This window comes from Sapajus apella, unplaced genomic scaffold (genome assembly GCF_009761245.1).
Source record: "Sapajus apella isolate SASKATOON/1434 unplaced genomic scaffold, GSC_monkey_1.0 scaffold4, whole genome shotgun sequence".
In the NCBI taxonomy this organism is placed as follows: domain Eukaryota; kingdom Metazoa; phylum Chordata; class Mammalia; order Primates; family Cebidae; genus Sapajus; species Sapajus apella.
Genome location: NW_022436944.1, coordinates 54,245,736 through 54,272,981, shown reverse-complemented (window position 1 = coordinate 54,272,981; position 27,246 = coordinate 54,245,736). Strand labels below are relative to the sequence as shown.

Here is a 27,246-nt window from a genome sequence, read left to right as displayed (position 1 = left end):
ATCCCGTGTATGGGAGCTCCTCATCTTACTATGATGCTGTGTATTGCCACTGCCCCTTTCAAGACCCTGAGGTTGTAAAAGTAGATTGACAGGAAAAACACGCCCACAGCATCAGAAACATAGATGGTAGGATCATTGGAGAGGGGGGAAAAAAGGGCAAAACATAAAGATCAGAGGGCTGTTGACTTCTCTGCTCTGACTGAGATCAGCCCTACATTTCCATTTTTGGAACACAAAATTCTTCAGACCTTAAGGAAGCTACAATAGGCCACAATACAATGTCTTCTCCTTACACTTGTATCAGTATCAAATGTCAAATTCATCTCCTAGCACTCAAGCAAAGCAAGTCATTAACAAGGAGGTATAACACACCTACACATGCTATAATAATAGATTATCATTTTTTATTGATACAGTGTCATCTCAGCATATTATCTTCCATTTGTATTCATAGAGGAAGATTGAGCAATCACCGATATTTGAAATTAAAATATATTTTAACCTTAGAAATGTATTGTTTAAAGAAAATATACATATCTTGTCATAGTCGACAGGAAGAGAAATATGTTGGAGGAAACACCACATGAAAATAAAATGTACATGTTGAAATCCTTGCTCCTCTTACTACCTTGCGTGTGGAATTAACAAGACCTATTGACATCTCTGCATCTCTGTAGCTTCACATAGAGTGTAGTCACATAGAGTGAAAGTCTTATGTGATTTGCATCACTGTGGCATATATTTACAATAGAATGTATGAAAAATTGTTTCATGGTCACTTAGTTTTTCAAGAAAGCTTAGAACCATCCAAACCCCTGTACACATTTAAAAGGCTCTTTAAACTTTACATAAAATAAAAAAGAAGGGGAAAATGCCTGTGATCTCACAGAAAATATGTCACACTCTATGTGGATATATTTTCTAACAAAAACATTTTGGGGAAAATCTTGGAAAATTCAAATAATAGAGAAAACCGTGGTGAAGCAAAGTGTCCTTCACCACATTACAATTCCCCTAGTACAAAGTAACCAAGATAATAGGTTCCTATAATCCTTTCAAGATAATTTTTGTGCAAATACCAGTGTACACTTATTAATGTATAAGCATTCATATTTACACAACAGATAATAATGTAAAATGTCTACAGGTTCTTATTGTACTCAATAATATGTATTAGAGATCTTTCCATATAGCATACATATATAGATCCTCTTGTATTAGTTCATTTTCATGCTGCTGATAAAGACATACCTGAGACTGGGTAATTTATAAAGAAAAAGAGGTTCAGTGGACTCACAGCTCACGTGGCTAAAGAGGCCTCACCAACATGATAGAAGGCAAAAGGCGCATCTTACATGGCCGCAAGCAAGGAGGAAATGAGAGCCAAGTGAAAGGGGTTTCTCTGTATAAAACCATCAGATTTTTTTACAGTACTTTAGGTTCTGGGGTACATGTGAAAATCATGCATGATTGTTGCATAGGCACGTACCTGACAAGGTAAAAACCATCAGATTTTGTGAGACTTACCCCCTACCATGAGAAAGCATGGGGAAAACCACCCCCGGATTCAGTTATCTCCCACTGGGTCCCTCCCACAACATGTGGAAATTATGAGAGCTACAATACAAGATGAGATTTCAGTGGAGACCCAGTCAAACCATATCATTCTGCCCCTGGACCCTCCCAAATCTCATGTCTTCACATTTCAAAACCAATCATGTCTTCCCAACAATCCCCTAAAGTCTTAACTCATTTCAGCATTAACTCAAAAGTCCAATCCAAAGTCTCACTTGAGACAAGGCAAGTCCCTTCTGCCTATGATCTTGTAAAATCAAAAGCAACCTGGTTACTTCCTAGATACAATGAGGGTACAGGAATTGGGTAAATACACCCATTCCAAATGGAAGAAATTAGCCAAAACAAAGAGGCTACAGGCCCCATGTAAGTCCAAAATCCATCAGGCAGTCAAATCTTAAGGCTCCAAAATGACCTCCTTTGACTCCATGTTTCACATCCAAGTTATGCTGATACAAGAGGTGGGTTCCAGCGTCTTAGGAAGCTCCACCCCTGTGGCTTACAGGGCACAGCCTGCTTTCTGGCTGCTTTCACAGGCTGGCATTAAGTGCCTGCAGCTTTTCCAGGTGTATGGATCAAGCTGTCAGTGAGTCTACCATTCTGGGGTCTGGAGGATTGAGTTTTCAGTGTTTTTGCACTGATTCTATGTCAACATCATGGGTTTATCTACCTTTGATCTTTGAGGCTGCTGAATTTGGATGGGCTTTTTTGGTTTTTTGTTGATGTTGTTGCTTTCTGTTTGTTTTTCTGTTAGCAGTCAGGCCCCCCTTCTGCAGGGCTGCTGTGGTTTGTTTGGGGTTCCCTCCTGCCCATGAAGTTATCACCAGTGGAGACTGCAGAGAAGCAAAGATGGCAGCCTGCTCCTTCCTCTGGGAGCTCCGTCCTCGAGGGACACTGACCTGATGCCGGCCTGAATGCTCCTGTATGAGGTCTCTGGAGGCTCCTGTAGGGAAGTCTCACCCAGTCAGGAGGTGCAGGATCAGGGACCTCGTTAAATTGCAGTCTGGCTGCCCCTTGTCAGAGCAGATGTGTTGCATTGGAGGGTCGGAGGCGGGGCTGCCCTGATTCTCCAGAGCCAGCAAGCAGAAAAGACTAAGACCATTCACTGATCCGTGACACCACAGCCACCCCTTCTCCTAGGGGCTCCTCTCAGGGATATCGTCGTATTTTCATAAAACCCTGGCTGGGATGCTGACGTTTTCACAGGGAGGCCCCGCTCCATGAGGAACAGTGGGTTAGGGTTCCACTTAAAGAAGCAGTTTGGCCACAAACTGACCCAGCCACTGTGCTGCCCTGTGGGGAACTGCTCCCAGTCCACACTGCCCAGGCTTGCTGGCACTGCTGACAGGGAAAAAATGCCTCCTGGAGCTGCAGTGATGGCAGCCATCTCTCCCCATGCAAACTCCATCTTAGGCAGTCTCCGGCCTCCTGCTCTGGCCAGCAGGGATTCCAGGTCACTGGGTTTTAGCTTGTGGGGTTCCATGACAGTAAGGCCACTTGGGTCCCTGGCTTTAGCCTCCTTCCCACAGGAATGGATGAATCTCCCGCCTCACCAGAGTTTCCAGAGCTAGAGTGTGCAAATACTCCTGTGTCTCAGTGCCTGCTTGAGTGGCTGCCCACCCCAGCAGTCGCCATGAGTCTGCACAGCTGGGTGCTTGGTACCCAAGGCCCTGGCAGCATGGACTCATGAGGGGACATCCTGATCCGTGGATTGAAGGTATCTGTGAGAAAAGTGTGGTTTTTCAGGGAGGGGTAGCACAATCTCTCACTGCCTCCCCTGGCTGGAGGAGGGAGCTCCCTTTGACCCATGCAGCTCCTGGGTGGGCCCTCGCTCCACCCTGCTTTTCCTCACTCTCTCTGAGACAAGCCAACCACTAGTCAGTCCCAATGAGAGAACCTTGGTACCTCAGTTGAAGATGAGGAATTCACTTGTTGTTTTCATAATTCTCATTGGAAGCTGCAGAGCTGAGCCGTTTCTATTCAGCCATCCTGGCTGCTCTCGTCAAGTTCTAAAGTTTTATCTTAATATTCATAAGCAAAGTTAGTGCATACTTTTCCATATTGTTGCCCTCTTTATAACATTTTGGGTATCAGTAAAAATAATTTTGAAGATATCATCTAACAGGGATGTATCATAAAGTCTCCCCCTTACTCTTAGGTTTTTATTCATTTTTCTTTATCTTTCACTTATTCTTGTTACTTAGGTATTGCAGACTCTCGTCTGTCATTTTACATTTAAAATTTTTGGTCTCATTGTTTTAAACATGTTTCTTGTATGTGATGCCTACTGTAAATTACCTTTGTGTCAGATCTGAGCCTTCAATCTTTTTGAAAGATTAAATTGTACATCATCATTCTAAATTAACAGAATTGGTCTCTCCAGTGTCTTCTTATTTAGCTTTTTTGTTTTTTAATGTTTTCTGTCTTTTCCTATGTGCATATGTATTTTTTTAGGATATATGAGGTATGTTTGTTTGTGTGTATTTTCCTTATATTTTAGAACATCTATGGTCTCTTTGTTTTTTAAGTGGTTTACTTTTTGTAGTATATTTAACTCTCTGTGTCATCTTTGAACAACCTGTCTATAAAGTTCCTGTGATGGTAGGGGAAAAAATAACATCTGTCACCTTCCCTACCCCTTTTAGCTCATCACGTTTATTAATATATTTGCATTATTGCTTCTTCTATTGATTTACTCTATAATTTTGTTATTCTTCTTGTAGATGTGCCTAAATTAGGCAGGAGCAATTGGCTGGCTTTTTGAGAAGCTCTAAGAAAATATGCAAATCCTTTCTTACAACTTCCTTTATTATCCACCTCCAGGTTTTGTTTTTGTCATTTTCACTTTTATATTGTCAGAGTTCCTAACATTTACTTCTTGTAACTATATTCCTTACAGAAATTTAGTGTTTATTTGTTCTATATTTAAATGAATTCCTCACAATCGATTTTGTTTCTCTGCTTTCGCCTTTTATATCCTGTTTAAATATCTTTTTTTGTCAAGGTGTTTTCATAAGAATATCTCAGATTCCTTCCCAACAGAATAAATGACCAAAAATATGCCTCAGCAATATGCAGAACTTCAAAAATCCACCAAATATGAAAAGAAGCTTCTATCACTGATTATCAAAAGACTATGAATACACTGTGATAACATTATATTTTTCTGTTGTAATGAGGTATGTTAGTTGTCTGCCTCAATATTTGTTCTTCCTCTCTACCGATAAAATTTTGCCTTTGACAATATTGCCATGGAGAAAAAAAATCATTTCACAATCTCACTCATACATGAATATAGTCATGTGGCATTCTGGTCAATCAAATGTAACTGGAAGCTTCCTATGACATTTCTGGGAGGAGTCCTAAAAGAAAGCCAAGTCAGTTGAAAAGGGCTCTTTTCTGCCCCCGTTTTTCCACCTTCCACTTTGTGATGCAGAAGTGATGGCTGGATGTGTAGATGTTTGTGCCATAGCCTACCTTGAAGTACTGGAGTAACGTTCTAGAATTGCAAAGATGATGACAGAAACCAGGGACCCTTAACATATAGTGGATTGTATAGTTCCAGATTTCTGACACTTTAGAGAGAAATACAATTTTACAGTGTTTTGACCAATAAATTTGGGCATTTTTGCTGTGTGCAAATGAACCTCTTTCATTGACAAGATTTTTTAAAAGTGTTGACAAGAGTGTGAGAAAATAGGCCAGCTCTATATATGGTTAGTAAAAGATAAAACTCAGTGAGAAATTTTGTGTTGTATATAAAAAAATCCATTGATGCACTAATTTTACTTTTAGGAAAATTGTATAAGTTATGATATATTCATACAATTAAATATTCTGAGTGCAAGTTTTTATTTTAAATGCCCTGGAGTGCATATTTTAAACTATTTTGTATAGTATAAAATAACCCTGTGTTTTTGAAAGAAAGAAACATAATAATGAGATAAGAATGAGAACAACCAGTATCAGTCATCCCAAAAATTTACCAAAACGTAAAGAGTATCTCCATAATGAAGAATTTACATCAACTAATGGGCAAAATAGCCAGCTAGCATTAAATTACAATATTGATCTCACAAATATTAATACTAATCCTAAATTTACATTGATTCAATGGCCCAATTAAAGACACAAACAGGCAAATTGAATAAAAAGTTAAAATCTACTGGTACGTTGTAACCAGATCTAACTCACAAGGACACACAAAGACTCAAAATAAAGGGATGGAGGAAGATTTGACAATTAAATGGAGAGCAAAAAAAAAAAAATAGTAGTTGTAACTTTTGTCTCCAACAAAATAGACTTTAATAGTAACAAAGACCAAAAGAAACAAAGAAGGACATATAATGATAAAAGGATCATGCAACAACAGGAGTTAATGATCATAAATATATACGTACCCAATATAGGAGTACCCAGATACATAAGACAAGTTCTTATTGACTTATAAAGAGATATGGACTCCCACACAATAATAGCGGGAGATTTTGACATCACATTGTTAATATTCGAAAGATCAATCAGATAGAAAATTAATAGGGACATCTGTGATTTGAATTTAGACTTGGAATAAGTAAACTCGGTGAATATTTATAAAATTCTCCACCCCAGGTCTACAGAACATACATTTTTCTCAGTATCATATTACACCTATTCTGAAACTGACTACACAATTGGAAGTAAATTACTCTTCAGTATTTGCATACCATCTCACAGACTTAAATGAAATATTGGTTGGCTCTTGTTATTTTCTTCCCTTATTCCTTCCTGTCTCTGTTGTTAAGTACAATTATTGGCAAAAAAGAGGTTTTTAATACCTTTTTAAGATTGCTTTCCAGCCTGGGCAATAGAGCAAGAATCCTGTTCTCTCTCCCCCTTTTTCTTTCTCCTTCTTTTTTTCTTTTCCTCTTTCTTTCTCTCTTTTATTCTTTTTTTCTATCTTTCTTTCTTTAGAAAAAAAAGAACGAGAGACAGAGAGCAAGAGAGAGAGAGAGATCATAGTGTAAAATATAAGAAAAAAAAATAAATGAAAGCCTAAAGGAGAAATTACCAAAGCGATGATTGGCTAAATATAGAAAATAGTGATGAATACTTTGGACAAATTGCATACATTTATAGTAGAGGTACTAAGAGAGAAGGGCTGAAAAATATTTGACCTAATTCAGCTCCAGAACAATCCTTTAAAATGGAGGAGTTGTTTTGAGAGCAAGCCTTAGAAGCTGGGGCCTTCCTTCACAGTACTCCTCAGTGTGACAGTTGTATGAGAAGAAGGAACATCTGTCCAGGACTTCAAGACCCAAAATCTAGGCCACAGAAGAGCCTTTCATTTTTGAAGAATGAACATTAGTAGAATGGTCACATGAAATCACAGAAAATATCCAGTTCTGTGTCATACACCTTTGATTATCTCCATGTGGAAAGAGGACTATTTATAATCAAAGAGTTAAATTCCAAACACAGGACAAGAGCCAAAATATCTTATTGAGACTTGTGAAGCACAGGTTAAACAGAAAAACAGAGAATTGAGTTTTTCTATCATGGGAAAGGGCAAAAAGAACCAAGAAAGGAACTGAGTGCACTTCTTTGGTAGCTAACAGTCAAGAAGAATCTATTACCGCCTTACCGACCTCATTTATGCATTATTTTTTGTTTACATTTACATTTTTATTTACATATTTTACCATGAAAACAACAAAGTCAAACTGAATACTATCCCATGCATAAAACCACAGGGGAGTTTTTACCTTGCACATTCTAGCAGTCATTCAACAATCAATGACCCTTTTTCCCAACTACTCTGTATTCACTCTTATTTTCCCGTCCATAGATGTGTGATTTCAACTTGCTTGATTCCCTTCTTGATGGCTAACACGTAGTTATCTATTTGAGGCCATTATCTGGATACTTCATTGGAACAAAAATAGATGAATGTCATCTTTCTTACAGTAAGCATTAACTCACAAAGATGTACTGTCAATGCCTTCCTAGTAATATGAAGTAAATGAATAAAAAAGACATTTGATGGATTTTCTCAAATTACTATCTAGAAATACTGTGCAGATTTACATTTCCATTGGCTCTATATAAATATGTAAATTTTCTTACTTTCATCTACAGAGGTCGTGATTTTTAACCTCTGTTAAAATTAAGATTTTTAAAGTCTTTTCTAGTGTGACAGGATAAGAGCACTATGATATGCATTTATTTGATTAAATGTGGAAATTAGAATTTTGTTACTGACCGTTTATAATTTTTTCTTGTGATTTGTTCCTTCATGTCTTAAAACTTTTTTTTTTTTCATTTTTGTATTTATCTCCATCCTCTCCTTTTTTTGTTAGAGACAGGGTCTCACTCTGTCACCCAATCTACAGTACAATGACACAATCATGGTTCACTGTAACTTCAGACTCCTGGTTTCAAGCAATTCTCCTGCCTCAGCCTCCCAGGTGGCTGGGATTACAGGTATGCACCACTGTGCCCAACTAATTTTTAATTATATTTTGTAGAGGTGGGATCTCACTATGTTGCCCAAGCTGGGGTCAAACTCCTAGCCTCAAGTAATCCTCCCTCCTTGGCCTCCCAAAGCATTAGGATTACAGGTGTCAGCCACCATGTCCAGCCCTATCTCCCTCTTTAATTAATTTGCAATTGCACTTTGTATATGAAGAATATTGACTTGAGGTCATAGTTGATAATAAAAGATGATTTCTCAGGTTTGTAAAAGAAGCTCTTTCTATATTGTGTGCAATTGAACTCCAGAATGTCCCCAATGCCATCCAGGTTAAGCAATGTTTGATTGCGTACAGGTGTATTGTCCCTTGGCAAATAATTCCCTATTCTAGGTAACTTATTGCAAACCATGGTTTAGGAAGAGGCAGCTGGAGACAATCTTTGTGGTTAAAGTCAGTTAGCAATTCTGACACTTCAACAAATAAAAATTTGTGATAAAATTTTTTGTATTTGTGTGTTTGCATGCAACTTGTGTTCTTATTGGGAAAGACAAGAATCAAGTCCTTGTTACCTCTTGCATTCAAAGTCTTCACTCATTCTTTGACTTTGTTTTGTGATAAAATATGATGAAATATGAAATGTGAAAATATTTTTGGGTAAGATTTAGAGGATAGAAATCAAGTGGAAACCATATTGTTTTTGACATTCAAAAACTCAGAAGGCCCTGACTGGCACATGGATAGGGAGAAGTGTGTGAAGTAACCTATTTCATTATCACTTGCTTTATCACTCTTTCTGAAGCCATCCAAGGGTGGCTGAGTTTTAGGAATTTTCAGCCTTGGTTTTATATTCCAGAATTGCAAAATTTTAAGCCTAATATTGAACTTGGGACACAAATCCAGGCTCTGTCTTCTTTCTGGTAAATCTTTTTTTTTTGTAAATTTCAACTCATATTTTAAATTCAGGGGGTACATGTGCACATTTGTTACATGGATATATTGCATCCAAGTAATAAGCATAGTACCCAATAGATAGTTTTTCATCCCACACTCTCCTCCCTAATTTCCCCCTCTAGTAGTCCACAGTGTAGATTGTTCCCATGTTTATGCTCTTGTGTTCTCAATATTTAGCTCCCACTTGTAAATAAGAATATGTGGCTTTGTTATTCTATTCCTGCATTAATTCACTTAGGATTATGGCCTCCAGCTCCAATCATGCTGCTACAAAGGATATGATTACATTTTTGTTTATGGCTGTGTAGTATCCCATGGTGTATATGTACCACATTTTCTTTATCCAGTTTACCATTGATGGGCAGCTAGATTAATTTCATGTCTTTGCTATTGGGAAGAGCAAACGCATGTCTATTTTTGGTATAATTATCTATTTTCCTTTGGGTATATAACCAATAATAAATTGCTGTGTCAAATGATAGCTCTGTTTTACATTCTTTGAGAAATCTCCAAACTGTTTTCCACAATGACTGAACTATTTTCCCATCAATAGTGTATGTCCTCCATTTTCTCCCCTGCATCACTAGCATCTGTTTTTTGTTTTGTTGTTTTTTACTTTTTATAATAGCTATTCTGACTTGTGTAAGATAGTATCTCATTGTAGTTATAATTTGCATTTATCTGATGATTTGTAATGATGAGCATATTTTTATGTTTGTTAGGTGCTTGTATGTCTTCTTTTGAAAAGTGTCTGTTCATGTCATTTGCCCAATTTTGATTGGAGTTATTTGGTTTTTGCTTCTTAAGTTCCTTGTAGATTCTTGATGTTAGACCTTTGTCAGATACATAGTTTGCAAATATTTTCTCCCATTTTTCCCATTGTCTGTTTACTCTGTTGATAGTTTCTTTTGTTATGCAGAAGCTCTTTAGTTTAACTAGATCCTACTTGTCAGTTTTTGGTTTTGTTGTAATTGCTTTTTGAGACTTAGCAAAAAAAAAAAAAAAAATTGCCATTGTCAAGAAGGTATTTCCTAGGTTTTCTCTTAAGATTTTCATAGTTTGAGGGCTTATATTTAAACCTTTAATCCAATTTGAGTTGATTTTTATAAATGGTGAAATTACTACAACATCCAACATTATACAATTGTTTAATTGAGTACATTACCTTAACTCTCTATATATCACTGACTTTCTTGCTCAGTGACCTCTGAAATACATAGTAATGGAATCCTTGCTGCAACCTTCTAGGTGCTCATATAGACACACGTAGAAGTTCTACAGGCAAGCCTTAACTAATAGGTGATGGACATCCATGGATGAATGCTCTTATGTCCCTTGGAGATAAAATATTTGGAGGTCGATTCCAACTTTTGGAGGTTTTGACCTGATCATTTATCCCTGAAGTTCTCTCCTCTGATTTCACATTCTCAGTCTCTCATTCTTGTTTCCTCAGATCAGTTCCCAGACTATATTACCTACATAGAAGTCACTGCTTCCCTGGTTCAAGCTCTAGATCCTCAAGGAACTTAGGCTAAAACAAGTGTCTAGTCAAGCATATATACTAAGTACTTTGAACATTCATAACTCTGCCTTTGAATCTCTGCATTTTTTGACAGTAAATTGCATATCCCACCAATGCAACTTACTATCTTCTCCCTTGGATTGATGATCCATGAAGTGTGGAATGAGAACCACTAAATATGCTCTTCACCTTTAGTGCTTTGTGAACTGGGGACAATATATAGAGTCAGAAAGAGAAAGGGTAGGGGATTGGCAGATACAGTGGGATTGCGTACAACAATTGTTGCGTACAGCCTTTATGCTCTAGGACAAGGTGATGGCAGGTAGATAAAGAAAAATTTAGTTTTAATGAGCATTGCAGAGAAGGATTGTTAGAAGATGGAGAGAGTTTGAGTTAAAAATGGCTGGTAGAAGGATAAAAGATGCCAAATTGGACCAAGATAGTTCTAAGTACATGATCAATATTACTTTACACATTCTGCAAGTATGAGTGTTTACCATGCATAATGACAATTCTAAGAACCGAGGATATGAAAATGTCAAGATATAGCTCATACTATTGAGAAGACCTTTTGCTTTTGCTGAGCCACATTTGTCTGTTTATGTACTAGATGATTCCTATGCATTGATTGATTCATTTCAATCAAACAGCCATACTATGAATTAGGTAGTGTTAGTTTTGTCTTTCTTCATGAGCTTTCTTTCAAAGATTTTAATTTTAAATGTCAAAGCGATTTCCTACTATCAGTCAAAATAAGAGATGCAATCAAAGCAACAGATTCCTAGCAATGATCCACAGTGGTGGTTTTGTCCATTTTCTAGCCTTTTTTCCAAAATGTCCTAAGCCTATATAGCACACCTTCTAGAAAAGCCTTCTTCCAGTTTTTCTCTGCATGTTATTCTAGATCAGTGATTCTGAAAGTATGGTGCATTAGCACCACCTGGGAACTTCTGGAAAATTTACATTCTGAGTCAAAAACTGGGAGTCAAAAATCAGATGATTCTGTTACATAATAAAGCTTGAGAACCACTGCTCTAGATCTTGTCCCATTCCTCTAGGTCCTGTGATCATTTTCTCTGCCTATTGCCTTAAGACATTATATCAGGGCCTCCAATGAAAGGCCTGCCCCAACTAATATGACCTTTCTTCATTCTTTTCTATTATCATCTCATGCATCTCATGTTAACATTCACACATGGCTGTCAGACAGTTCATTTTTTGGTGAGTAAAGAGGATTTGGAGATAAATGGCAAGCATTGAGGCTGAAAAGGCATTAAAATGGACATAGAAAAAAGGATCTCATTATTCATGTCAGAGAGCCTTAATTTTATCATAAAATATTATGTGAACCCATTGAAGAGTTTTAAGCAGGAAAACGATCATGATTAGATATACATTTCGGAAAGATCATCCCAGATGTTATGTGAACGACTGAAAGGGGGACTGGAGATAGTCTTTCAGGGTTTAATGTCAGTTCCACCACTTCTATTTAGCCTCTCCTGATCCATGGCCACCAAAGAAATAGAGAGTCCCCTCTTTCTGGAGCTCTCTAGTTCCCAGTTTGTGTGTCTCTTGCATTCTTTAGATTACTCAATCATGGTTATTTATAAACTTGCCTATCCCTCTGACAGTTAATAAGTTCCTAAGAGCTCTTTACCTCCCTCAGAACTTGACTTTGCATCTTGCATAAAGAAAGTGTCCAGACAATACGTGATAAAATGGAATTGATCTTTTCCACAATAAACTATTGAAGGTGTAGCAGCATTTATTCATCAATTTGATTAGTTTAACTGCATTAGATAATAAAGATTCTGGTATTTTCCCAGTAAGTGCACTTTTCAGTGAGAGAAAATGGTAGTGTATGAATTTTAGCAATCGGCAGTTTCTTCAGTTCACAATGTTAATTTAAATTATTTAAAAGGTGAAATATTTATATCCTGTTAATTTGGATTATTAAGAGGGCACAATTATTTTTCCAGCCAGCAGCACATCAAAGGTTTGGAAATCTGGATGGTACCATGTTCCTCGTTCTCACAAGTGCATTTTGAAAATTGTTTCATAGTCTCTGATAGAATGTCAAAATGTTCAAGGGATTAGCACATGTTTAGTAGTTGTGACCCAGTCTATTTCACTGCCTTCACTTTATTTTCAAGGATAAAAAGATTTTTTAGTTGTTAAGAAAAAATAATTCTCTGTTCAAAGACTACTTTTGACCTATAGAGCAGCATTTTCTTTGAACCATTCTGGGGCTATTTTTATTAGCCAGCCACTCAACAGAACATACTCTCTATGTTCTCTGAATTTAATAGTGTAGTACATAACACCTTCCTTCTTTTTAATTTTTCAGTATAAATTACCATAAGGAATGGCATAGCAAATAGTACCAGTACTAAGGAAGATTAATTTCACTATACTAAAAGTTTGGTTGTCAAGAAAGCCCTCTCCATACCCTGAAGCAGACACTGTAGTCACTACTGATATCTAACTGCCACCAGCGCTTCTACGCAACCTTGTGGGGCCTTAACAAACGCCCATCTGCTGCAATAGGATGGTGATAGTTAAATAACCCACCTGTGACACAAATGCACATATTTTTCTTATTCTCCCGTATACTTTTATCATTCTTCCTTTCTCCAGACCACTTTCATATTCTTCCTTTTTTCCTCACCTTCCAATTCTCAACCTAAATTTTCTTATGTTTTTCTTACCTCTTACTCTAGGTCTGTATCCATATGTAAATTCTATTATCCATCTTTCCAGCCATCTAACATTTTATAAAATATTTCTTTCACTCATGGAATGTTCATAGCCTAATAACTGTGATTGCAACAAGCTTACATATGGGGAGAAGAGCCACCTCTAAGGCTTGCAGACTGATTGCTGCCTGAGAGCATGGGCTTGGCAGCACTGTCTCTGTATTTCCAAAGTAGACTGGCAAGGACAAAATCAAGAAGGTTTCAAGACTATACACAATGATTAGGTTTATCCCCTGAATGCCAGAGAAACCAGTGAACATTGTTAAACAAGCTGGTGGCATGTTCAAATTTATATTCAGAAGTTGCATTATGTTAGCAGTATTCAAATAAGTTAGGGGTACTTTACTGACAAATAGAAAGATGTAGAAGGCCAGGCACGGTGGCTCATGCCTATAATCCCAGTACTTTGGGAGGCTGAGGTGGGCAGATCACCTGAGGTCAGGAGTTTGAGACCAGCCTGACCAATAAGGTGAAACTCCTTCTCTACTAAAATACAAAATTAGCCAGGTATGGTGGTGCATGCCTGTAATCCCAGCTATTCGAGAGGCTGAGGCAGGAGAATCACTTGAACCCGGGAGGCAGAGGTTGCAGCGAGCCGAAATAGCACATTGCACTCCAGCCTGGGCAACAGGAGGTAAAACTCTGTCTCAAAAAAAAAAAAAAAAGTGTAAGCACATTTTTAAAAAATATATTTGTATTAAAGAGGGAAGAAGTGTCAAGTTTCAGAAATGAGCAATTGTGATCAGAATGAGGAGACAGATAGGAGGCAAGACTTACTGGTTTGTGTAGGTGGGAATGAAAGAAAGTGCAGGAGGCTCGCTGAGGTGAATTTGCAAATGAAATTGCTGGAAAAACCGGGATAAGAGCTTTTGAGGTCCCCATAGAATCAGATGGCGAACGTGGGCCTAGGCCATGGTTTCCCAACCAAGTATAAACTTCGTTCATGCCAAGTAAATAATAATTAGACAAGGCCACTGCAGGACCATTCTGAAAGAAGATAGAGTCAAGGTTACCCTACAACCACAAAAATAGCTAAATGTCTCCTTGTCCAGCTGACAGGAGTGGTCACTCTTCTTAATTAATGGTGACTTAGGCCTCACATTAATCATCATGTTTCCTAGGTAAAAATCACCAGGGTACACAATTATCAACTTGTCTTTTGACAGCACACAATTTAGAATTAGCTCCCATGGTGTCTTTAACTGTGCATTTCCTGAGCCACAGCAAGCTAAATAAATACTGCAGCTTATAAATAAATCTGTACTTCATTTGGCTACAGGTGCATTTCTTATTGCCTGGCCTTTGTTCACTAGGCAACAAGAACATCCAGTTAGAGCTCTGTGGTAAGTTGCAGAATATGTGGGCAAAGAGCTCATCAGAGAGGGTCTAAGTGAAGACAGAGCCGTTCAAGGTATCAATGTATAGGCAATCTACACACCAAAGAATATAATGAGATTTTGTACAGAGAGAAGGGGCCTGACTAGATCCCACAAGCAATGGGTATGAGGGATGGGCAGAAGAGAGATAATAAAAAGAATTTTAAGTATTCTCAATGTCAGACACATAAGAAAAGAAGGTGTTATAAAAAAGAGGTAGCTCTCCATAAAACGTCCAATGACACAAAAATAGTTGAGGAAAATGAGATTCTACATAAATCAATAGGAAATCAGTTCAGCAATGTGTAGAAAATAATTATAGCCAAATGGGTCATTTAAAGGTTTTCTTGAACTGTTGTAACACCAAGAGTTTGAAATAAGTAAATTTGAATGTTCTTATTTTACAAACGAAGCATAAGGTCTGTGCATAGGGCTGACTAATATAGCTATGATTTAGCTGATATTCCAGATTTCGAACTCAAAGTCTTGTAAGGGGTGCAGTGTTTACAGTGCTTGATTCGTCTATCACATGCACTGTGACTTCGTAAGGTGATTAAGAACAAGCAGGTGTTTTGTCACTAGTTAACTTCTTAACTCTCTATCATAATAAGAGGAGTAGGTTCAGGCAGATCCAGAACATTTTATAAGAGCAACAGTATTGCAATAATAGTGAGAGCCCCTGAAATGTGCCAAGAGCTTAGACTATAGCTTTGCATAGGTTGTCTTTAATCTTCAAAACATCCGGCAAAGGAGGGCTTGTTTTTCCAGGTCTCAGAGTAGGACATTGATGGCTACAGAAGGTCAGTAACTTGCTTAAGTTCACACGTTAGGAAATTGGGACTTGACTCTAGAGCCTATGGTTTTTCCTCTGTGCTTTGCTATATGGGGAAGGAAGATGGTGGTGGATACTGCAGTGAAGATATTTGTCTTCCAGTGGGAGGGCCTTGGCTAGTTGGGAGAATGTTATCACTTAAGAAATAAGATCAAGTAGCACAAATGACAACAGAAGAAGATACACTATACAGTAATATTGTAAATGCCCCAAGTGCATGGCCCATGTCTTATTTTTAATTTTTTTTAACTTTTATATATTTAGGGGATACAAGCACAGTTTTATTACATGGATATACTGCACTGTGGTGAAGCCGGGGTTTTTAGTGTACCCAGCACTTTAATATGTCTTATCCATTCCTATTTTGTCAGCATCAAGTACAGTGTCTGATGCATAGCAGATGCTCATTTTATATATTAACTGAGGATCCAACCTGGTTGCAGCACTAGGAAATAACCTCTCATTCTTGATCCAATTTTTGCCAAGATGCATGCAATGAAAAAATTAGATTCTCTTCTCCTCCCTCTGGAGTTGGCTAGTGCCAAATTACAATTAAATCCAAAACAATGGTTTAGTTAAAGGTCAACAGCTTTGGTAGCATGGATCGTTGAGCTGGGCTGAGCCCTCTGTGAATATTGATTATTGAGTTCAGGTTCTCACCTTGAAGAAACAGGCCCAGATATGGGCTCCTACGTGCTCCAGGCAACAGCAGAAAGAGAGCAGGTGTCTGAACAGTGGGTCTGCTTTGTCCTTCTCTCTGGGCTGCCTCTAAGGTAGGCTCTTTGCCAGGGACAGGATGTGTTACATCTTGTTTCAGAAAGTTTTCCACAAGGTCTGTGGGGGGCATTTCATTCCTGTAAAATTATACTTGGGCTAGTCTTTTCTAATTCCACAAGTTGGAATCCAGGATCAATTGATGTGGTGATAAATATTTCAAGAAATTAAACCTTCTTCCAGAATAAAGTCATTATTTGAAGGGTAATGATCAGACACTGAAAGTATTTGACCCTTCTCAGGGATCCCAAGATTATGTGGAATGAAGGTATCAGAAAGGAAAATGCTGTTTGTGGCAGCATTGGGAAGGCTCCTTTCGGACTCCAATTTCGAGGAGTGTCTTGATCAAAAGCCTCAGCTGCTGTGTGCTGAAATCCATCACGGCATTTTTACCAAAGACACTCTTCCCACAGGTGGCTCCCAGCCTATCACTGAGCACAGGATGCTATAGTGGCAATTCACTCTGAAAGGAAAAATGACAAAACAGGATGCCTCCTTGAAAGAACTACATCTTCACTGCAGAAATATTTACTGAGAACCAATCTGTATGCTAAGTTCATTTCAATGCTTTGGAAGTCCAACAATTAACCAACCAAACAAAATCCTTGCTCTCTTCAAGCTTACATTTATGGTTGGGGGTGGGGAGGAAGACAGATGATAGAAAAAACTGTCAAGTAAAATATGCGTGTAATTTCGAGAATGTTAAGTACTAAGGAGCAAAACAAATCAAGCAATGGGAAAAGTTCATGTCAGGGGTTGGGGATTTTCAGATTTTGAAGGTAGCAGGGAGATGTTCACTGATACAGGGAAATTATTGCTGGAGAGAAATGAGGATAAAAGGAAATATTAGAGACTAAACATTCACAGATGTTCACCTTTCTTATTCTCCAAGGAGTGAAGGAGCAAGGTAGCTAGTAGAACCACACACTTGATAAAGAAAAAGCACTTAACTCTCTGAGGAAATGGGATGAAGCTACAACAGAGACAGGCAGGGGAAAGGAGGAGATTAAGAGACAGAGAGAGTAGTGAAGAGTAGAGCAGCTGGTTTAAATTATAGAGCTCTGATGGAAGAAATGGATGAGAAAGAAATACAGAAGTTTTCCAGTGTGCTGTGCTGTGAACTCCATGTTTTGTGTTCCCACAAACACTTGATTGAAAGCTGTTAAAAGTTGAATTTGTTTCTTCTGGTTAAATCATATAACTATGCTGAGAGGGTTTTAAGATGAAAACAAAAAAGCTGTTTTAAAGTTTTGTTTTTCATGTTTTTAGGTTTTTATAGTTTTCAGGTTCCCCTAACAGCATGCCTAGTGCTGGATCTTAAATAAAGCTACCCCGTTAGACTCCACATCATCCGATCTAGACTCAATAAATCTGATATTTTGATCTGAAGTTGCCTGATTTCTGTGCCTTTTTCAATTGACTGTATTCTCAGTTTTGGAGCAGTGGTGCCTTCATCAGGCTTCCTCAAATCTGCGTGCCACTAAACAGGGGTGGCATCCCTCAGAGATGGGAAAATGTTGGAACTCAAGTGAGAGTGTGTATCTCTGGCTCTGGTAGTTATGTGTCAAAGTAAAGTTATCTCTGTAGCTTTAGTGGCTGCTTCAGAAGCCAGGTCAAAATTTAGTTGGAGAGCAACTTGTACATGTGGATTCAGGCTCTGTGGCCTCTCACTGCGTCATCCTCTGAGGAGCAGAGAATATTTATTTTAATCCCTCATGAAACCCAGAATCCTCAGAGCTAAAGTCAGTGCATGTTTGACCAGAAGCCCCAAGCCCATTGCTGCTGGGGTAGCTGCAATTCTCAAGAGCTGTCAGGCTAAAGCCATCAATGTACGCATGTATCTTGGACCCAATAACCAGCAACCATACATTAGGTTACCAGGTAATGAGTTACAAATAAGTGAGGAAAGCAACAAAACTAAACCACGTAATCATAACAAAAGGACTTCAGATCTTAGCATCTTCACCATTTTGGGTAGTAAAAGCTCTGCCAGGTAACCCATCTATGCCCAGTTAGCCCATGACTTAGTACATCTGATTTTTGGAAAGGACTCAGGGTTTCCTCAGCATTACGGCCATGAATCAATTTTTTTAATGAAGTCTATCAAGATATAATTTAACAATAAACTGAAAATACTTTAAATATACGATTTATTTCCATGTATGAAACTCTCACCACAATCAATAGAGTGGATATAGCCTTTAACCCTAGATGCTTCCTCCTGCCTGAAGATGCTCTCTGCCTTATCCTCCAGGCAACCATTGATTTGCTTTCTGACACTAAAGAATGGTTTACATTTTTCAAAGTTTAATACATATGAAGTCACACAATATATACTCCTTTTTGTGTGGCTTTTCTGCATCAGCATAGCTATTTTGAAATTCATACATGTTGTGAATAGTTCATTGCTTTTTACTTTTGAATAATATTCCACTGCATGAGTACCTCCCAGTTTGTTTATTACATTTACCTTTTGATGGACATTGGCTTTGGCTATTACCAATAAAGCTGTTGTGAATGTTGCTATCCAAGTCTTTTTATAGACATAGGCTTTCGTTTCTGTTGGGTAAATTCTTAAAAATAGGATTGCTGGCTCTTATAGTAGGTGTATATTTAACTTTTTAGAAAACTAGAAAACTGTTTTCCAAAGTAGTCAGACCATTTGACATGCCCACCAGCATAGAATGAGCATCTCAGTACTTTTACATTTCTCACCAAAATTTGCTATGATCAGTCTTTTTAATTTTAACAATTCTAATAGATGTGCACAATGTCACTGTAGTTTTAACTTTCACTTTCCTCAAGACTAAGTATGTTGAACATCTTTTTATGTTATCTCTTACATGAATATTTTCTTTAGAGAAATGTCTGTTTAATCAGTTGGAGTTTTTTCGAAAATCTGTGTGTGTGTGTGTGTGTGTGTGTGTGTGTGTGTCAGGGTCTTGCTCTCTCACCCTGGCTGGAATCCAGTGATGTGAGCATAACTCTCTGTAGCCTCAAACTCTTGGGCTCAAGCAATCCTTCTGCTTCAGCCTCGCAAATAACTGAGACTACTGGCACATGCCACCATGCCCAGCTTCCTTTGAAATTTTTTATTGAGTCTTCGTGTTCTTATTATTGAATTTTAGGAGTTCTTCATATAATCCAGTTACAAATTCTTGATGACATGAAATATTTTTTATATTTTTGGCTTGTCTTTTAATTTTTTTAGTAGTGTTTTGCAAACAGGAGAGGTTTAATGTAGGCAAAATCCAATTGGGAAAGATTTTACTTTATATACAGTGCTTTTGGTGTAATGTCTAAGAAATCTTTGTCTAACCAGTAGTCACAAAAAATTATTTTCTTCTTTAAGCTTTATATTTTTGGTTTAATATTTCGGTATATTATCAATTTGGTGTTAATTTTTAAATGTAATTTGTGGTATAGAGATCTTTTCGTCTTTTGCATATTGCTATCCAATCATACTACCAATATTGTTAAAAAAAAAAAAAGTACTATCATTTTTCCACCGAATTGTCTAATAGTTGTCCATATATTCATGGCTATATATCTTGATTCGTAATTCTTTTTCTATTGATATATTCGTTTTAATTGATGGCCCTCTTGATTACTACAACTTTAATATAAGTCTCAAAAGTTGGTAATGTTAGTCTGCCAAATTTATACTTTTTTTTTTTTTTATTTTTTTTTTTTTTTTTTTACAACTTTTAGGCTCAGGGGTAATTGTGCAGGTTTGTTATATAGATAAATTGCGTTTCATGGGAGATTGCTGTACCGAGTATTTCATCACCCAGGTAATAAGCATAGTACCTCCTCCCACCCTCCATTCTCACCTAGGTCCTGGCATCTGGTGTTCCCTTCTTTGTGTCCATATATTCTCAATATTTAGCTCCCACTTATGAGTGAGAACATGTGGTATTTGGTTTTCTATTTCTGTGTTAGTTTGCTTAAGATAATGGCCTCAAGCTGCATCCATGTTTCTGCAAGAAACATGATCTTCTTCTTTTTATAGCTGCATAGTGCTTCATGGCGTATATGTTCCACATTTTCTTTCTCCAGTCTGCAGCTGATGATCATTTAAGTTGATACCACATCTTCGCTATTGTGAATAGTGCTGCAACTTGTATGTGTCTTTATGGTGGAATTACCTATTTTCCTTTGAGCATATGCCCCATAATGGGATTGGTGGTTCAAACGGTAGCTCTATTTTAGGTTCTGTGAGCAATCTCCAAATTGCTTTCCAGTGACTGAACTAATTTACTTTCCCACCAACAGTGTATGTGTTCTGTTTTCCCCCTAGCCTCACCAGCATCTGTTGTTTTTTGACTTTTTATAATAGCCATTCTGACTGGTATGAGTTCATTGTGGTTTTGATTTGCCTTTCTCATTGGTAGGCAAAGATTTGCCTTTCTTTGTGGTATCTCATTGTGGTTTGGATTTGCCTTTCTTTAATGATTAGTGATGGTGAGCATTTTTTCATGTACTTGTTGGCCTTGGTATGTCTTATTTTGGAAACTCTCTGTTCATGTAATTTGCCCACTTTTTGTTTTTTGCTTATTAATTTAAGTTGCTTATAGATTCTGGATATTAGATCTTTGTTGGATGCAGATTTGCAAAGTTTGCAAATATTTTTTCCCATGCTGTAGGTTGATTCACTTTTCAGATCCTATTTACTCTGTTGATAGTTTCTTTTTTCATTTATTTTCTTCTACATCAAACTGCAGGACATGCAGGTTCATTATATAAGTAAATGTGTGCCATGGTGGTTTGCTGCACCTATCAACATCACCTAGGTATTAAGCCCAGCATGCATTAGCTGTGTATCCTGATGTTCACCCTGCCCGCCATCAACAGGCCCCAGTGTGTGTTGTTACCCTCCCTCTGTCCATGTGTTTTCGTTGTTCAGCTCCCACTTGTAAGTGAGAACATGCAGTGTTTGGTTTTCTGTTCCTGTGTTAATTTGCTGAGAATAATGGTTTCCAGCTACATCCGTGTCCTGGCAAAGGACATGATCTCATTCCAGTATTCCATGCTGAATATATACCACATTTTCTTTATCCAGTCTATCACTGATGGGCATTTGGGTTGATTCCATGTCTTTACTATTTTGAATAATGCCACAATGAACATATGTGTGCATAAATCTTTATAATAGAATGATTTATATTTCTTTGCATATATACCCAGTAATGAGATTGCTGGATCAAATGGTATTTCTGGCATATTAGCAAAGTATATTTGGTGTTGAAGTTTGGGCTGTGAATCAGTAGATGGAGCGTAAGCATAGTGACCAGTAAGTAGGCTCTTGTTCAGCCACATGGTTCCTCTGTATTTCCTCACAACTGCAGCTGTCTTCCCTCCCTCCCAATGCGTTGAAAGTATGGGCTTCTTTTCCACTTGAATGCCAGCTGCAGATTGTGCCTTGGCATGCCCAGGCTGCATATCACAGACCTGGGGAGAGCTCAAGCTTTATGTCCCCTCCCCAGTTTGGAGGCAGTTGAGGAAGGAATCTTAGCAGTAGCTGTGGCCAAGGGCCTTTCACTTGTCTTTTGGCAAGTGCTGTTTAACTTCCCTTTCATTTTCACAGGTTTTCATAAGAAGCTGGAAAGAGGACAATACTAATGTCTTTTGAGGCTCCACTCCAGAGAAATGCAGAGCCACTATCAATCAGTGCAGTCCTCTCAGGGTGGAAAGAATGCATCCTGGGGCCCAAGCTGGGGAAGCAGGAGTTGGGGGCTGCTTGGTAATAAGCAGAGAGGCCAGGGTATTCAGAGAAGACAGCCTGGCCTCTTCTTTTTATGGTGGCCGTGGCTTCCTGCAGGTGTTAAAGTATTTAGAGTTTTTGCTCCTTTACCAGTCTACAGGCAGTTAGGGAAGAGCCGCCTCTGTGGCAGTGGCAGGGGGACTGTCAGTTGCCTCTGTGAGCCCCCTCCCCAGGGAAACACAGAGCCACTACCAGTGGGAATGCTCAGCCATGGATAGTGCAGCTGTTCTGCCTAGTGAAGAGTGGGAGGCGGGAGTTCACAGGGAGAGAGACTGGCCCTCCTTTTCGTATGGTGCCTGTTGTTGCATGCTACAGGTGACAGCATAACGACCAGGCCCCCTTGTTCCTTCTCCAGCCCAAGGACAGTAAGGATGGTACCACTGCAGCTGCAATGGCAGAGGTGCTATGGTTTGTCTCTAGGATTCCTGCCCAGAGAAATGCAAGCCGCCACTCACTGAAGTGTTGGGGAGCTGGTTGGTTATGCTTGGAGCTGAAGTTAAGAGGCACTGCCCAGTGAAGAGAAGCAGAGGTGAGGATCCACATGGAAAACAATCTGGCCACTTTTCCATGAGGAGGCTGCACTAAACTAGGAGTTTGCATTAGTCCCTAATCACTGCACACCCTCCTCAACCTGAGGGCCAAAGGTGTGAGGGCTGTGAAACAGCAAAAAATGGTGTCCTGCATCTCCCTCTGGGAGCTCCATCCCAGGGAACTGCAGGCCTGCTCCCAGCCCAAGATCTTAGTTAGGGCTGGGTGGCCATACTAGGGTCCCAGGTCAGTGGGCCTTGTCTTATGACATGGAGTGTGGGCAAGACCTACAGTCCATTACTGCTCAGCCCCATGGATTTGGCCCCTTTCCTGTAGACTTGCAACATAACTTTGGCTCTCCTGTTGCCAGAACTGCAGCCGCTGATCCTGGAGGGCCTGGGAATCCAAGGCTCCTTGACCGGGTGTACACATGAGTGGCAGCTCTACTCAGGCTCCAAGCAGCTCTCTATGTCAGTCCAGAGGCCCCAGTGGGGAAAGCAGGGAGGGTTCATGGGGGATCTTCTAAGCCAAGGGTTTCAAAGGTCTGCAGCAGAAGTGTGGGTCCTTGGGCACCTCTCATTCACTCACCATTTCTCCATGGCTGAGGGCCTCCCCTAGCTCTGTGCCACTCCCACGTGGGATGCTGTCCCTATCTTGCTCTTCATTCTCTGTGGGTCATTTTGTCTCCCCGATGAATCCCAGTGTGTCTACTTGGAGGTTCTGGTCACCACTCTTCTCTTCATGGAAGTGGTGCACTAGCTGCTACTTCTAGTCAGCCATCTTGACTGGACCCTTTATGCTTCTTTTTTTTTTTCAAAATTGTTTCAGCTACACTAAGACCTCTTTATTTCCATATATATTTTAAAATTAAATTGTCAATTTATAGAAACAAACAAAAAAAGCCTGCTTAAATTTTTACTAGTATTGGGTTTGGTCTATAGATCAATCTGGGAAGAACTGATATCTTTACAATCTTGAGTCTTTCATCCCATGAACATGGTATATTTCTTCATTTTTTAAGATCTTCTATAGTTTGTTTCAGTAATATTTTATAGCTTTCAGTGTATAAGTCTTTCACATCTTTTGTCAGATTTATGTTTAAGTACTTCATATTTTTGATGCCATTGTAAACAGTATTTATACTTAATTTCTGATTACCACTGACTAGTGCATATAAATATATTAATTTTATGTTAGTCTTCTTTTCTTGCAGTATTACTAAATTTATTTATTAGTTACCATAGTTTGTATATTTTGCTGAATTTTCTGCGGAGAAATTCTGTTACCTGAAAATAAAAACAGCTTTACGTCTTCATTTTTCCATTGAAGTGACTTTTATTCTTTTTCTTGCCATATTACACTGGCTATAACCTCCAGTAAAATACTTAATAAAATGTTAAGAGCAGATGGTCTTGTGTAGGTCCTCACTTGTCTTTCACTATTAAGTGTGCTGACAGCTGTGGAGGTTTTATAGGTTCCCTTTTAAATCAAAGAAGTTCCCTTCTATTTTTAGTTTGCTGAGTGTTTTTGTCTTGTCTCTCAGAGATCATTTTCCTTGCCTAATATCCAGTATTTTGAAAATATATATTTGTTTTTATTGTTGCAAAACAAATATATATTTGTTTCGTTGTTGCAGGCAGGAGAGTAAATTCAATCCCCATTATTCCATCTTTGCCAAAAGCAGAAGCCTAAAGCTCCTTTTGAAAAACAAGCAAAGTAGATGAGATGTGGTGGCTAATGCCTGTAATCCCAGCACTTTGGGGGCCAAGGTGAGTGGATCACCTGAGGTCAGGAGTTCAAGACCAGCCTAACCAACATGGGGGACCCCCCTCTCTATTAAAAATACAAAAATTAGCCAGGCATGGTGGAGCATGCCTGTAATCCCAGCTACTAGTGGGGCTGAGGCAGGAGGATTGTTTGAAACTAGGAGGTGCAGGTTACAATGAGTAGAGATCATGCCATTGCACTCCAGCCTGGGCAACAGAGTGAGACTCCATCTCAAGAAAAAAAAGAAGAAGAAAAAGAAAAAGAAGCAAAGTAATATGAAACCCAACTTATATATTGGATAATGTTTATGATTATTGCTGTATCACTGTTTCTTCTAGTTCACAAAAGTTTGAAGTTTCTAAGCAGGGTTGCAGGTGGTTTGATATGATAGTAAATGATCTTAAGGCATTCTGCTAATGAGTCATAGTGACTCATCTCTGCCACTTTCTAGTTACATAACCTTGAAAGTTTCCCTAATCACTGTAAGCTTTAGGATTCTTATCTGTAACATGGGATTGTATATAAGAAAAAAGTAGGATTATTAACGTAAGTAATCTAACAAAATATGTGTCATATAATGGATATTCAGTGATTGATAACTTGTATGACTGGGGAAAAGAGCCCTGAATTAAGAGTTAGATTTTAACACCTGTGTTGACTGAATCACTTGTTAACATATCCAGGGTCAATTAGTTTGATTTTCTATGTTGTCATATGTGTGTATAGATACATCTAAAATGTATACCTATGTTTCTGTAAATATTTAAAAGGCTTTATTAAATAAGATGGGTTTTACTTTGATGCCTCAGAAATCTCTAGAAAATTTACCTAGAGTACAGATAACACACTAACACAATAGAGTTTAGGTGACACACTTCATAGGTATGGCATTCAAGTTCTTCTCTTTTCTCAAGTTCCATCACTGGCCAAATCCACTGAATATGAAGCCAACTTCAATTTATTTTTCTTATGCAGATATTCCTGTTGTAGTAGGAAACTACACAGTACTAGGACCCAGAAAATCTGAGTTATAATTCTAATTGCTCTCTGATATGTGGTCTCTGTTTTCTTCTAAAATGAAGGTGTTGAATTAGGTTCTTTCAAGTACTCAAACATTAATTCATTGTATTTCTACCAAAACAGAGCCTTATATTATCTCCTGGAGAGTCATACCCAAAATGTGGAGTTCCTTGTCTTAGGATATTCGCAATCCAGTATGAAAGGCAGGCATGCAAATAAAGAATAAAGTGATAATAATAATAAAAATGACATTACAGTAGGTTTTTCCAATTCTGTGAAGAAAGTCAGTGGCATCTTGATGGGGATAACACTGAATCTATAAATTACTTTGGGCAATATGGTCATTTTCACGATATTGATTCGTCCTATCCATGAGCATGGAATGATTTTTCCCTTTGTTTGTGTTCTGTCTTATTTCCTTGAGCAGTAGTTTGTAATTCTCCTTGAAGAGTTCCTTCACATCCCTTGTAAGTTGTATTCCTAGACATTTTATTCTCTGTGTAGCACTTGTGAATGGAAGTTTACTCATGATTTGGCTCTCTGTTTGTTATTAGTATATAGGAATGCTTGTGATTTTTGCACACTAATTTTATATCCTGACTTTAAATTTCATATGGAATGAAAAAAGAGCCCACACAGTCAAGACAATTTTAAGTAAAAAGAACAAAGCTGGAGGCATCATGCTACCTGGCTTCAAACTATACTACAAGGCTATAGCAATCAAAACAGCATGGTACTGCTGTGAAAACAGATATGTAGATCAGCAGAACAGAACAGAGGCCTCGGTAATAACACCACACATCTACAACCATCTGATCATTGACAAACCCAACAAAAACACCTAATCTTTGACAAACCCAACAAAAACGAGCAATGGGGAAAGGAGTCCCTGTTTAATAAATGGTGTTGGGGAAACTGGGTAGCCACATGCAGAAAGCTGAAACTGGATCCCTTCCTTACACCTTATACAAAAATTACTAATGAATTAAAGACTTAAACATAAAATCTAACACCATAAAACCTAGAAGAAAACCTAGGCAATACCATTCAGGACATAGGCATAGGCAAAGACTTCATGACTAAAACACCAAAAGCAATGGCAACAAAAGCCAAAATTGACAAATGGGATCTAATTAAACTTAAGAGCTTCTGCATAGCAAAAGAAACTATCATCAGAGTGAGCAGACAACCTACAGAATGGGAGAACATTTTATAAAAAATGCAATCTATCCATCTGACAAAGGGCTAATATCAAGAATCTACAAAGAACTTAAACAAATTTACAAAAACAACAACAACAACAACAACCCCATCAAAAAGATGGCAAAGGATATGAACAGACACTTCCCAAAAGAAGATATATATGCAGCCAACAAATACATGAAAAGAAAGCTTTTCATCACTGGTCATTAGAGAGAAATGCAAATCAAAACCACAATGAGATACCATCTCATGCAAGTTAGAATGGCAATCATTAAAAATTCAGGAAATAACTGATGCTGGAAAGGATGTGGAGAAATAGGAATGCTTTGACACTGTTGATGAGAGTGTAAATTAGTTCAACCATTGTGGAAGACAATGTGGTGATTCCTCAAGGATCTAGAACTAGAAATACCATTTGACCCAGCAATCCCATTACTGGGTATATACTCAAAGGATTATAAATCATTCTACTATAAAGACATATGCACACATATGTTTATTACGGCACTGTTCACAATAGCAAAGACTTGGAACCAACTGAAATGCCCATGAATTGTAGTCTGGATAAAGAAAATGTGGCAAATATACATTATAGAATACTATGCAGCCATAAAAAAGAATGAATTCATATGTTTTGAAGGCACATGGATGAAGCTGGAAACCATCATTCTCAGCAAACTAACACAAGAACAGAAAACGAAACACCACATGTTCTCATTCATAAGT

At 38.2% G+C, this 27,246-nt stretch overlaps 1 long non-coding RNA gene across 1 annotated transcript; it reads left to right on the top strand.

The window, feature by feature from the left end:
- Positions 1-9,174: 9,174 nt before the first annotated feature.
- LOC116543725 lies at positions 9,175-26,683 on the top strand. Its single transcript, XR_004265680.1, has 3 exons — positions 9,175-9,303; positions 13,764-13,768; positions 26,672-26,683. It is a non-coding gene; the product is annotated as an uncharacterized LOC116543725 (long non-coding RNA).
- The last annotated feature ends 563 nt before the right edge of the window (positions 26,684-27,246 follow it).